The sequence below is a fragment of the Sceloporus occidentalis genome, unplaced genomic scaffold (assembly GCF_023333645.1).
Source record: "Sceloporus occidentalis isolate IW3139 unplaced genomic scaffold, rSceOcc1.0.p SCAF_272, whole genome shotgun sequence".
NCBI classification, from domain to species: domain Eukaryota; kingdom Metazoa; phylum Chordata; class Lepidosauria; order Squamata; family Phrynosomatidae; genus Sceloporus; species Sceloporus occidentalis.
In genome coordinates this window covers 444,283-457,652 of record NW_028317252.1, presented here as the reverse complement: position 1 = coordinate 457,652, position 13,370 = coordinate 444,283, and positions in this window count along the sequence as shown.

Sequence of the window (13,370 nt, the reverse complement as noted above, 5' to 3'; positions counted from 1 at the left end):
TGGGAAAATGTCCTCAAAAACAAGAGTACAGACACTCAATGGGAGGATATCTTAAATTCTCACTGTGAAAGGTACATACCGTATGGGAATAAAAGAGTCAGGAACAAGAGAAAACCAATGTGGATAAATAAAAATGTAAAGAGGGTAATAAATGGCAAAAAAAAGGCATTTAAGCTACTAAAACAGGAAGGCAGATAAAAGCAGCAAAAGTGGAGACAGAAAGACTCATTGCCAAAGAGAGTAAGACAAACCCCAAAATGTTCTTTAACTATATAAATAGTAAAAAGGTTAAAAATGAAAGCGTTGGCCCCTTAAAAAGTAATGAGGGAGAAGTTATAGACGGGGATCAGGAAAAAGCTAATCTATTAAATATATTCTTCTCTGCTGTATTCACAGAGGAAAATGAAATGCCAGGTAATATACAGCAGGATGTGATAACTGCCCCAGTACATGTCGCCTGTCTAACCCAGGAAGAAGTGCAGTGCCGCCTAAAAAAAATCAAAATAGACAAATCACCAGGTCCAGATGGCATTCACCCCCGCGTTCTAAGGGAGTTAAGTAATGTAATAGACAGACCCCTATTTCTAATATTCAAGGACTCTATAGTGACAGGGTCTGTTCCCCAGGACTGGTGCATAGCAAATGTTGTGCCAGTATTCAAAAAGGGGACAAAAAGTGACCCGGGGAATTATAGGCCTGTTAGTTTAACTTCTGTTGTGTGTAAACTGTTTGAGGGTTTCCTAAGAGATGCTATTTTGGAGTATCTCAATGAAAATAAGTGTATGACTCCATATCAGCATGGGTTTACAAGGGATCGGTCCTGTCAAACTAACCCGATCAGCTTTTATGAGGAGGTGAGCTCAAGACTGGATCGGGGTGAATCGCTGGATGTCGTATATCTTGATTTTTCCAAAGCATTTGATACGGTGCCACATAAAAGGCTGGTACATAAAATGAGAATGCTTGGGCTGGGAGAGAATGTGTGTATGTGGGTAAGTAACTGGCTCAGTGATAGGAAACAGAGGGTGGTTATTAATGGTACATACTCTGAGTGGGTTACTGTTGCTAGTGGGGTACCACAGGGGTCAGTTTTGGGTCCTATTCTTTTTAATATATTTATTAATGACCTTGTAGAGGGATTGTATAGTAAAGTATCAATCTTTGCAGACGATACTAAGCTCTGTAACGTGGTTAACACAATAGAGGACAGTGCACGATTACAAATGGATCTGCATAGGTTGGAGGCTTGGGCTGGGATGTGGCAGATGAGGTTCAACACAGATAAATGTAAGGTTATGCACATGGGGAAGAAAAATCCAGGCTGGGAATATGTATTAAATGGGAAAACACTGGGGACGACTGACATGGAAAAGGACTTAGGAGTTTTAGTTAACAGTAAATTTACCTGTAGCGACCAGTGTCAGGCAGCTGCTGCTAAGGCAAATAAAATCATGGGGTGCATCAAAAGGGGCATAGATGCCCACTACAAGGAAATAATTCTACCACTGTACAAGTCACTAGTCAGACCACACATGGAATACTGTGTATAGTACTGGGCACCAGTGTACAAGAAAGATATAGTGGAGCTGGAGAGTGTTCAAAGACGGGCAACCAGAGTAATAAGGGGAATGGGAGGACTACAGTACCCAGAAAGATTATCAGAATTAGGGTTATTTAGTTTGGAAAAAAGACGGCTTAGGGGGGATTTAATAACTATGTATAAATATATAAGGGGACAGTACAGAGATCACTCCCAGGACCTATTTATACCCAGGACTGTATCTATAACAAGGGGACATCCTCTACGGTTGGAGGAAAGAAGGTTTCTACACCAGCACAGACGGGGGTTCTTTACAGTAAGAGCGGTGAGATTATGGAACTCTCTGCCAGAGGAAGTGGTTATGGCAAACTCAATAAAAGAGTTCAAAAGGAGCCTGGACGTGTTTCTTGAAAGCAATAATATTACAAGTTATGGATATTAGATTAATAGGGACAGAACGTTGATCCAGGGATTTATTCTGATTGCCATATTTGGAGTCGGGAAGGAATTTTCCCCCTGGTATGGGGCAATTGGCATCTGCTTCATAAGGGTTTTTTTGCCTTCCTCTGGATCAACACAGTAGGGACACAATATGTATATAGGTTGAACTTGATGGACTTTGGTCTTTTTTCAACCTTATGAACTATGTTACTATGTTACTATGTTACTAAGTTGTACAGAGTGCCATATATGGGGGGCAGAGTGGAATATCTAGGGAGCAGAGTGGCATATCAGGGAGACATGAACCATATCAGTGGGTCAGAGTGGCATATCAGGGGATCTGAGTGGCATATCAGGGGATCAGAGTGGCATATCAGGGGGGCTGAGGGGCATATCTATAAGTAAGGTGCATTATGAATTAATGGGGGTGTTAAAATGGCTATTGGCTTTCCAAATTTCTGTTTGTATATAACCTAGGTTGCATAATAGATACCAAAAAGTTAAAATACATGTATTCATGTTCATTAGATAAAATACTATTTAACCATTCCACTCATGTATGTTTTCTTTAAAAAACACCTAACTTTAAGGGTGCAGCCTATAATCGAGCCTCTCACATTGTTGTAAAGGAATTTTGTCCCACTCTTTTTTACAACATTGCTTCAGTTCATTGAGGTTTACAGGCATTTGTTTATGCACAGCTCTCTTAAGGTCCCGGCACAGTATTTTAATTGGGTTGAAGTCTGGACTTTGATTGGGCCATTGCAACACCTTGATTTTTTTTTTCAGCCATTCTGTTGTAGATTTGCTGGTGTGCTTGGGATCACTGATGTACTGTTGTATAACCCAATGTCGGCCTAGCTTTAGCTGTCAAAAAGATGGCCTCACATCTGACTCTAGACTACTTTGGTATACAGAGGAATTAATGGTCGACTCAATGACTGCAGGATTCCCAGGTCCCATGGCTGCAAAACAAGCCCAAACCCCCACCAAACCATGCTTGACAGGTAATATAAGATGTTTATGCTGTCTTTGCTTTTTGCCAATTGAACATCTTCACTTTGGTCTCATCTGTCCAAAGAACATTGTTCCAAAAGTCTTATGGTTTGCTCATACGCAACTTTGCAAACATAAAGCGTGCTGCCATGTTCTTTATAGAGAGAAGAGGCTTTCTCTGGGCAACCCTCCCAAACAAACCATACTTATCCAGTCTTTGTCTAATTGTACTATCACGATTGGCAACTATCTTGAATGTTTTCACTTTTGAATAATCTGTCTCACCGTAGAATGATTGTTTGGAAATGGCCTTATAATCCATCCCAGTCTACATCGTGAGGTAAAAGGGGCAGCTGCCTCTTAGGAGGTTGTAGAGGTTGAACTGTGATAGAAGGCAGAAGGTTGTAGTTAATGGTGTCTATACAGAGGAAGGAATTGGCACTAGTATTGGGAACTGTGCTTTTTAATACTTTTATTAATACTATGACAAAAGGTCCTAATGGTATTGTATATCTTTTTCCAGGTAATACAGGTCTGCAACAGGGTAGACATTCCGGGTGGAACAACTCAAATGCCGAATGACTTAAGCAAATTAGAAGAATGGTAGAGAGTTTGGCATCTGAAGTTTAATATTGATAAATGTAAAATAATGCACTTGGGATGTAAAAATCCCAAGGCACAATATAGCTTGGTGGCACTGTTCTGTCAGTGGCAAGATAACAGGGGAACTAAAGTAATTATTTTTGCTGACTTAAAGGTATGCAATAAAGCATCTCAAAAAGCAAGCAGCATGCTGGGTTGCATAGGGAGAGGCATTAATAGCAGGAAGAGGGAGGTGATTATGCCACTTTACAGAGCTCTACTCAGGCCTCACCTAGATTATTGCGTACAGTTCTGGAGACCCCATCTCAAGAAGGATATTGACACATTGGAGAGAGTTCAGGTGAGAGCTACAAAAAATGGTTTTCAGTGGTTTTCCAGGACATAAATTATCAAGAAAGATTATAGGTTCTTAATATGTATATCTTGGAGGAAAGAAGATGTGATAGAAACACTTAAATACTTAAAGGGGTTTAACAAAGTACAGGAGGCAAGCTTATTTGGAAGGAGGATCAATGTTAGAAGAAGAGGTCAGAGGGCCAGAGCCTTAGATGTAACGTAAGGAAGTTCTATCTACTGCAGAGGGTAGTAGATAAATGGAACAGTCTCCCAGTAGAAGTAGTGGAGGCTGATACAGTGTGAATGAATATGTGTGAATGACAGAATATTTGTGAATGAGTATGTGTGAATGAGTATGTGTGAATGAGTATGTGAAAAAGAAATGAGGATTTGTAAATATGTGTGACTATCTTTATTTGTTCTATACCACCTAAAGTGAGTTTGCTTGTGATTTTTCCAGTTGATCTATACCTGTAAGGGTGGGTTTGTGTCTAATTTGGTTGATCTAAACCTGCAATGCTGTAATTCCATGGTTATTGATACAGTGTGAATGAATATGTGTGAATGACAGAATATTTGTGAATGAGTATATATACCTGAACTTCATGAGGGAGGAAAAGATAGGTGTAGTATAAGGAAGAAGGGTATTCTAGGAGTGATGATGAGGAGGAGGCACCACTGGCGTGGCTCACACAGGTCACCTGAACACCTAAAGGCAGCCCTGATCACGGCACACATTCTGTTTCAGGTCACTCACCGGACCCGCAGGATTCATCTGTTATGCAATTGGCATCTCTCCCCTGCCCTTGCTTGTGGGGCATGAGGACATGCCACGCAGAGTCATGCTAGGGTCAAAAGGAGGCAAGTATTTTTGGGGGTTTTTTTGAGGTTTTTTTGGTGTTGGAGTAGAGGGCATATTGTATGCCTGGGAGTAGAGGGAGCAAGCAAATGCTTACCCAGGATCCTATAAATATTAAAGGATGCCCTGCATTTTGACATTATTTTTGTTGAATGAATCATGACATGGAGTAATATGTCATGTGGTGTATTTACCTATCTTTTAGACCTGCTTTTAGAATTTTAGACCGAACTTTTAGGATTTATCTTTACATCTATTTAAATCTGTGTGCAATACTGCTTCATAAAAGCACATTGTGGGAATAAAACATGAAATCAAAGACAATGGATATACTGTATATCCAATTACTCTACTTCAATTGCTTTATGTATAGTAAAATTATATAAAAGAATATATTGAACAATAAAAACAGGATAACATTTCAGTGGTTTGGGACAACGGATCTTTATGGTAACTTTAAAGGAAATGCTTATTCAAGACGGCATTTATTAACCCAATGTTTTTAAAGACACGTTTTGTCCTCCATGTGATTTACCCAGGTAACTTTTCCTAGACCATAAAGAATTATTTCTTTAACTTGGGATGCATAATTTGGGATGCCTCAGTATGTCAGTTTCAAGTAATGTGGGAATTTCAGGAAACTTTTTTTTATTATAGAAGTCTTGTCTTTTCTATGTTTTTGTCCCTGTGATGTGCACTGTGGCTCAGCCCTTTTACAGAAGTGTCACGGCTAGACGAGGTCTCTATGCATTGTGAACTCATCAAGTGGCTCTGTCAGGAAGCAGGGAGGCCTGTCAAACAAAGCAGCCTGGGCGTCTATGACGCAGGGCAGGCTAGGCTCCAGATTTAAAAATCTGGAACTGCTAACCAAAGGTAGCCTAGTGTGGTCCTGCTTCACTACTGTATTGGTTTCTGAAGTTGAGTTGTTGATGCCTAGCTTCTTTGACTACTCTCCTGCTTAGAGATTTTGTTCCTTGCTGTTCATATCTGTGTACTATACCTGGCTTGTCTGACTATCTGCTTAATTTACCAAACCCGACTGTGGCTGAACATCCGTTCTGCATTGCTACCTGTCATCCAATGCTATCTGTCCTGATATTCCACCTGCAGTATAGCCAATACAGGTATCCAGCTATTCCTACAATTGTTAGCCACCTATACCCAGTGCCTAATATACCGGCCTTTACACTATCGGGATCATCTGTCCCTATCACTTATGTTGGGGCTCAACCACTTGGTAGGTGTCTTGGGTCCGACCAGCAATGCCCTGGCATGGGCTTCACATTGGAGTTCCTAAGACATTTGATGTCCCTAGGGAAAGCCGCCACTGCTTCCCTGTCAGTCTCCCAACACTTCTAACCCATGGTGGAATAAGCCATTGAATTGAAAAAATATAGCCCTGTCAGGTGAAGCTCTCATTGTGGCCTTCTACGATGGTCTTTCAGAACGTCTCAAAAAGGAACTGTCCACCAGAAACCAACCAAATTAATTCAAGGAGTTTGCATTTATGGCTTATAGGAGAAAAAGACTGACACAAAACTCCACTTCCCTTGACTCACAGCAGCTTGTGTCTCGGCCCTATGCAAGTTGTGGTTCTTGTTAGAAGAAAGGACCTGCAAAATACTTTTTTTCTACTAAGGCCAAAAGGGTAATTTTGCCAGGTCCTGTCCCAATAGTCTCCTGAAACTATATCCACCTAAGGGTGCTTGTGTATAATAAACACAGAAGCAAGGGAAAAATAAAGTGCTGATGCAGGACAAAGTGCCACTGCTCTGATAAAGTCCAAGTGCTTAATAAAATTTATATGAAAAGCTAAAATATCCATCTCTGTATTCAGTCCTCCTGGCTCAGCTGACTCCAGCAACCAATCTCCTGAACTGGATACGTATCTGAGACATCTATATGCCAAGCTGGAGAAGCATCCTTCTAAGTTCCTCATGTTTCTTTTCTGCAATACATGTGCTTCTTGCTTCAATATAGATCCAAAGAAACAATCTGCTGTTTTGGAATGGCCTCAACCTCAGGTACTCAAACCTCTCAGATGGTTCCTGGGTTTTGCAAATTTTTATAGAAAATTTAATAATGACCTTCTCTAAGAACGTGGCCCCACTCACTGCCATGATAAGAAAAGAAGTGAATTGCAAGCACTGGTCTGAAGAAGCAGTCCAAGCTCTTATTCAGCTTAAACAATACTTTGCTACAGCCCTAATCTAAATTTAATGAAAACCAAATAGCCCAGCACAGGATAACACTTATAGATCCTCAGCGACATGATACAGACACAGAAACAATGGTAGCGCCAAACGGTTTTTAAACAGCCACACAGAAGGAGTTGGTAACGATGGGTGTAGTCCCTCAATTTACTACCGGGATTATACACAGCAAAGAAGACACACCCGCAATGGCACATTGTCCCTGCGAACCAGATAACCACACTTCACACTTCTTCAGGGTAATATTTGTCTTTCCTTGTGCACCCAAAATAAATGTTTTACTCAGACATGTATTCATGGATTACAGACAAGTAAAATTTACCTTTGTTCCTCTGCTTCTTTTTCAGCTTGCTTTTGTGCTTGCTCAGCAATGATCTCATCACAGATGACATTGTAGGGTTTATCTGAAGAGTGTTCACCCATAACCCAAACCCAGACCTCCTGATCTGCGCCAAGTCGCCAATGTACTGATTTCTTTGGAACTAGGAGAAATGTATTTAATGTATATTAATTTAAAATAGATATTAACATAAGATGTTGCTTTTTTGGTGAATACTACAATAAATAAAAAAAGTTATAATGCAGCACTAACTCAACTATACCTGTTCAGGGATACAGTAAGTTACTTTCACTACTAAGGAACTAGGATAAGTGGGATCTACGAAGTTGTGAATTTCTTGGTCTCAAAAAAAGTCTGAAACATAGACAGGTATTTTTGTGTATTTCAGAACAAATTTTCCAACTAGGAGGCTGGAATAGTCTTTGTACTTTTGCAATAGCTTTACCTGGGTGGCATCCTTATAAAGAGTTCACATTTTTCACTGCCTGTCCCTTTCACTGATTCCTGCATAAAGGCATAGGTTGGATAATTTGTTCTTTTACATTCTAAAAACCATTTCTAGACTTTAAAAAAAATGTAAAACAAGAAAAAAAATTCCGCTAATATTCATTATTTTAAAAGAGGAGGCCATGCCAAAGCGTGGTAATTAAACAACTTACATGGTTTCCATTTTTTTGTTGCCTTTATTATTATGGTGTACAGTATTTATAAAGGTGCCAACAATGTAAATAGTATTTCAAATACAATGTGGCATATGACAAGCTCAGGTAGAGGAGAGAAAAAAGTAAACCTAGCTTTACACAAAAATATAAATTGCCCCCCCCCCCAATAATACTGAGTCTCTTATTAGTTCTCAATTAATACACTTGAAGCATCATGCTACCAAGTTGACAGGAGTTGCTAACTGACTATTACTAGACTTGTGCATTCGTCTTCGGGCGAACATGAAAACGAACACGAAGAGTCCGTTTTTTTGTTCGCTCCGAAGAAATGTAGAACAGAATACAGTGCCGGTAAAACGTAGACGAAGACGCACAACCACGAAGAATCTTCGATTCGTCTTCGTTTTCGCGGCGCAACCGCCAAATTTTCAAACAGGAGTGAGCTGATCCTCGTCTGTCCAATCAGCTCGCACTTGTGACTTCACGCTAAGGGTCTCGTCCAATGCCTGTGCTGCTGTTTTTCGAATTCTGAAACCGCCTTTATAAGACCAGAGCTTGCCTGAGAGATCCATTTTTTGCTGTGACTGCTTTGGCAACACTGCTGTGCTGCATCCGAGCGTTACAGAGAGAGATAGTTCTGTGTGAGACTGGTAAGCCCCAGCCTGCCATTTCTCACAGTGTACTCTTCTTCACTTCAGTTCTACTGAATTAATAATTTAGTCATTTTTTAATAGAATTTTTTTTCCCAGTGCTTCTGTCTGTCATCAACTGTGTAGTGCTGTAGTGCCTACTGCCTGCCCTGTCTTCACTTAGATAAATTAAATAAATAATATAATTTATAAATAATAATTTAATAGAATATACCGTATTTGCCCGAATATAGGCCGCGCTTTTTTCCCCCCACTTTAAGTCTTTAAAGTGGGGGTGCGGCCTACATTCGGGGTCTAGAGCCCGCAGCGGTGCAGGGGACCTGCATCCTACTCTCTGATACGCTCAGACAGCCTCCCCTGCCGGCACTTTCCACGGGGGGGGAGTGCCGGCACGGGAGATTGTCTAAGCGCATCGCGCAGACATTCACCGGCTGCAGCGATGCGCGTAAAAACAACCTCCACTGCAGGCAAGTCTGCATGATGTGCTTTAACAATCTCCTTTGCCGGGAATTCCCACAAGGGGAGTCCCGGCAAGGGAGATTGTTAAAGCACATCGAGCAGACGTGCTGGCAGCGGAGGTCGTTTACGCGCATCGCCGCAGCCAGTGAACGTGTGCACGATGCGTTTTACCTCTGCCCCCAAGACTTACCAGAGCAGACTCCCGGGGCCATCTACGCAATACGCGTATACAACTTCCGGTGCCGGCACTTCCGCTGAGTGCCGGCACCGGAAGTTGTATACGCGTATTACATAGATGTCCCCCACCGGCCCCACATGACACCCAGGAGTCTGGTCTGGTAAGTCGGGGGGGGGGAGGGCAGAGTGGCAGCATATCTATCACAAAACTTTGTCAGTCATATACTATAGTATACTATGTAGAGTGTAGACAAGACAACTACTAGTGTCTAATCTAAAATCATTATAGTAATATTATATAATTCATTTTAGCTAGCTTAATAACTACCGCATTTGCTCGATTATAAGACGACCCTGATTATAAGACGACCCCCCAAATCTGAATATTAATTTAGGAAAAAAAGAAAAAGCCTGAATATAAGACGACCCTATAGGAAAAAAGTTTTACCAGTAAATGTTAATTCATCTAAACTATTTTTTTTTTTATAAAAGCTATGATTGAGAAAAATATTTTGGTTTTATTTCCTTCTATTTTCCAACCTGCCCCCCAGTTATGCACATCTGCCCCAGAAATGCCTTATACCCCCTATATGCCACTGTGCCCCATGATATGCCTTTTAACCCTCTAAATGCCACTGTGCCCCATGATATGCCTTTTAACCCTATATGCCACTGTGCCCCATGATATGCCTTTTGACCACCTATGTGCCACTCTGCCTCCAGAAATGCCTTATACCCCTATATGCCACTCTGGCATTTAGAGGGTTAAAAGGCATATTATGGGGAAGAGTGGCATATAGGGAGGTTTAAGGCATTCAGGAGGCAGAGTGGCGTATAGAGGGTTAAAAAGGCATTTCTGGAGGCAGAGTGGCATTAAGGGGGTTAAAAGGCATTTCACAGAGCACTCTGCCTCCAGAAATGCCTTATGCCCCCCATTTAACACTCCCTTCCCCAAATTTACCGGTGCATCTGACTTCCCTGTCATGTAGCCGGGGCAGCGTGTAGATCCCACGCACTTCCGCTGCAGCCGGAAGGAGGCGTGGCTAGCAGCGGGGGTTGTCTGCGTCCATCGCGTAGACCTTCCCCGATTGTCAGAGATCAGAGTTCCCCGCACCGGTGCGGGGAACTCTGATCTCTGACAGCCGGGGAAGTTCGGCGCGATGGACGCAGACAACCCCCACTGCTAGCCACACCTCCTTCCTGCTGCAGCGGAAGTTGTCTGCGCGAATCGCGTAGACATCTACACGCTGCCCCAGCTACACACCGGGGACTCAGAAGTACCGGTAAGTGGGGCGGGGGGGGGACAGGAGGATCCAGGTCCCCTGCAGCTGCGGGGGATCTGGATCTTAGTCGTCTCATAGTCAGACCTATTTGAGGTCTGATTATAAGACGACCCCGATAATAAAACGAGGGGTATTTTTCAGAGCATTTGCTCTGAAAAAAACCTTGTCTTATAATCGAGCAAATACGGTAATTAGCTATAAATTACTACTAGCTTATTTTGCTTGAGACTGTCTGTCAGGTAGAAGGGTTAATAATTTAATCCAACATAAAGATTAACCAGTCCACTACTACCTTTAAACTCAATCTAGAATTTGATAATTAATTTTATTATTAATTAATAATTAATAAACAAATTATTAATAATAATTTACCTAGTTAATAATTTAATAACTTTATAGTTCATTTAATCTTATTAGTACTGGTGCTGCAGCTCTTTAGTTTGTGCTTTGTTTTAGCAACAGCAAGAGACCAAGTCAATTTTTCTTAATTGATATTTAATTTTATTTCATTTGTTTTGCTCACCTCAGTCCATCAGTGAATTGAACTTGTTGGGCTAGTGAGTGCAGCCGCATAAGTGCTGTGTGTTTTTGTTCAGCAAGCAGTGAAGCTAACTGTTTTGCTGTTACATTTTATTTTCTAATTTATTTTCAAGAAAGATTGACTGTGTGACGACTATTAAAAAACAAAATTATTTTGCACATTTTTGTAGATTAAGCAGAAGTAGGACAACTATATCTGTCTGCTTCTGTATCTGATTTAAACTAAAAGTTGTTTAGCCCCATAATATAATTTAATAAATAATTATAATCTTTAATCTTAATCTATAATATATTATATAACATAATATAATAAATTCTAATTAATAATCTATAAGTAATTAAAATTCATAATCTATATTCTATAATCCATAATATAAGTAATTCTAATTTATAATCTATTAATATTATATAACGTAATATTAATTAATAAATCATATACTGAATCTGATTTAACCTCACTTTAGCTTAGTGGGCTTGAGAGCATCTGCCTAGAGTTAGACTTAGAATAGTAAGGAAATATAGCTTTAGCATAGTAGTAGGCTAGGCTCTTAGGCCCGTGTAAATTTAAATTAAAAACAAAATACTGCTATTAATAAATAATATTATAAATAATAAACTGCTGTTAATAAATAGTTAATCTTGAGTTAATAATTTAAATAACTTGAGCACTTTGGCAGATTGCACACAACAGCACAGTGGAGTTGTGCAAGTTTTACTTTTTCAGCAGTAGCACTACACCACACACAACACAAAATTTGAAATGGATCCTCCTTTTGGGACTAAGGAGGGACAAACTCCATCTACCACCACCACCAGTTCTAAGATGCAGCCTTTGCGTCAGTCTAGTCGGCCAAGTAGGCCAAGCTCTCGCTTATCGTTTGGGGAATCATTGCTTGAAGGATCTATGTCATCAAGTAAAGGAAAGGCACCAAAAACAGGCAGTAGTTGTGCTGCTAGGCCCACAAGCTCTATGTTTTTTTACGGAAAGCCTAAAGCACCAGAAGCACGTTCAAAGTTAAAGGGTAGCATGACTAGTACTTCTACTAGCCCAGTGAGTAAAAAGAAGTACCTTTTGCCCCAAGCAGCATCTTCCCCATCCACAAGCAGCATGCAAGGTACCAAGCAGAGCCAAATTAGCAGCAAGACTCAGAGGGGTTTTCCCAAACCAAAGCGATCTAATTCCTTCGTAGGGAAAACCATCACCACCTCTACCACCACTAGTGCTGTGCCTACTGTTCCCACCGATACCGCCACGCCATGTCCTCCTAGCACCTCTAGCAAGCCACCAAGTCCTTACAATATTTTTGTAAAGACGGTTAGAGAGAGGGCTACACATAGTGGAACTCCACCTAGCGAGGTACCAGAGGAGCCTGAGAGGCCAAGTGCAGAGTCTGTTCTTCCTGCTCGCACTACAAGTCATGATATCAATCTTAGCTCCAGCCTAGCAGGAATTCCATTTGATCTGGCTAATGAAGAACTTGACGATGAGCCAGAGGAAGTAGAGGAGATGAGTGGTCAGGAATCAGATTCCTCAGGGAGCAGTGTACAAATGACTAGTGCACAATTTTCCCCTGAGCCTCCACCTTCTCCGCTACGATCATCACCACCACCAGCAGCAAAACCTACCAAATCTGGTAGAGTTAAAGCAATTAGCAGTCCCACTATGGCCAGTACTGGTACCACCAGTGCCACCACCACTAGTTCTGTCGCTGTTCATCCACCCCGAGCAGTAGAAGCAGCACCCAGGGATATGCGTGCCCCAATTTGGGAGCACTTTGAAAATGTCGAAGAAGGGCGCTATGGAAAGTGCAAACATTGTGGGAAGCTAATAAGCAGGGGGAAAGTGTCTGGACATTTTACCAGTGCTAGCATGAAGCATCACCTCAGCACTCAACACATCGCTGTGCTATTGGGGAAAGATGCAGAAGAAAAACGTAGTGCAGGCAGCATAGCTGGTGGCTGTGGTACTACAACAACAACTAGTACCATCTCCAGAGAGAGTGGAAAAACCCAAACAGCTGCTTCGGAGCCAACAGCAGCAACAGCTTGTGCTGGCAGCCAGAGACCAAGGCAGGTTGGAGCACTGCATGTCCAGCCCACACTGGAAGAATTTGGGGCATTCCACTCCAAGAGATCAATGCCCAAACAGCAGGCCAATAAAGTAACCTAACTTATTGGTCAGTTCATTGCCGTTGGAGGGGCATCCTTCTCCATGATTGAAGGGGAGCCTTTCAAACAATTGATGGCGGCTGTGGCTTCACAATACACAGT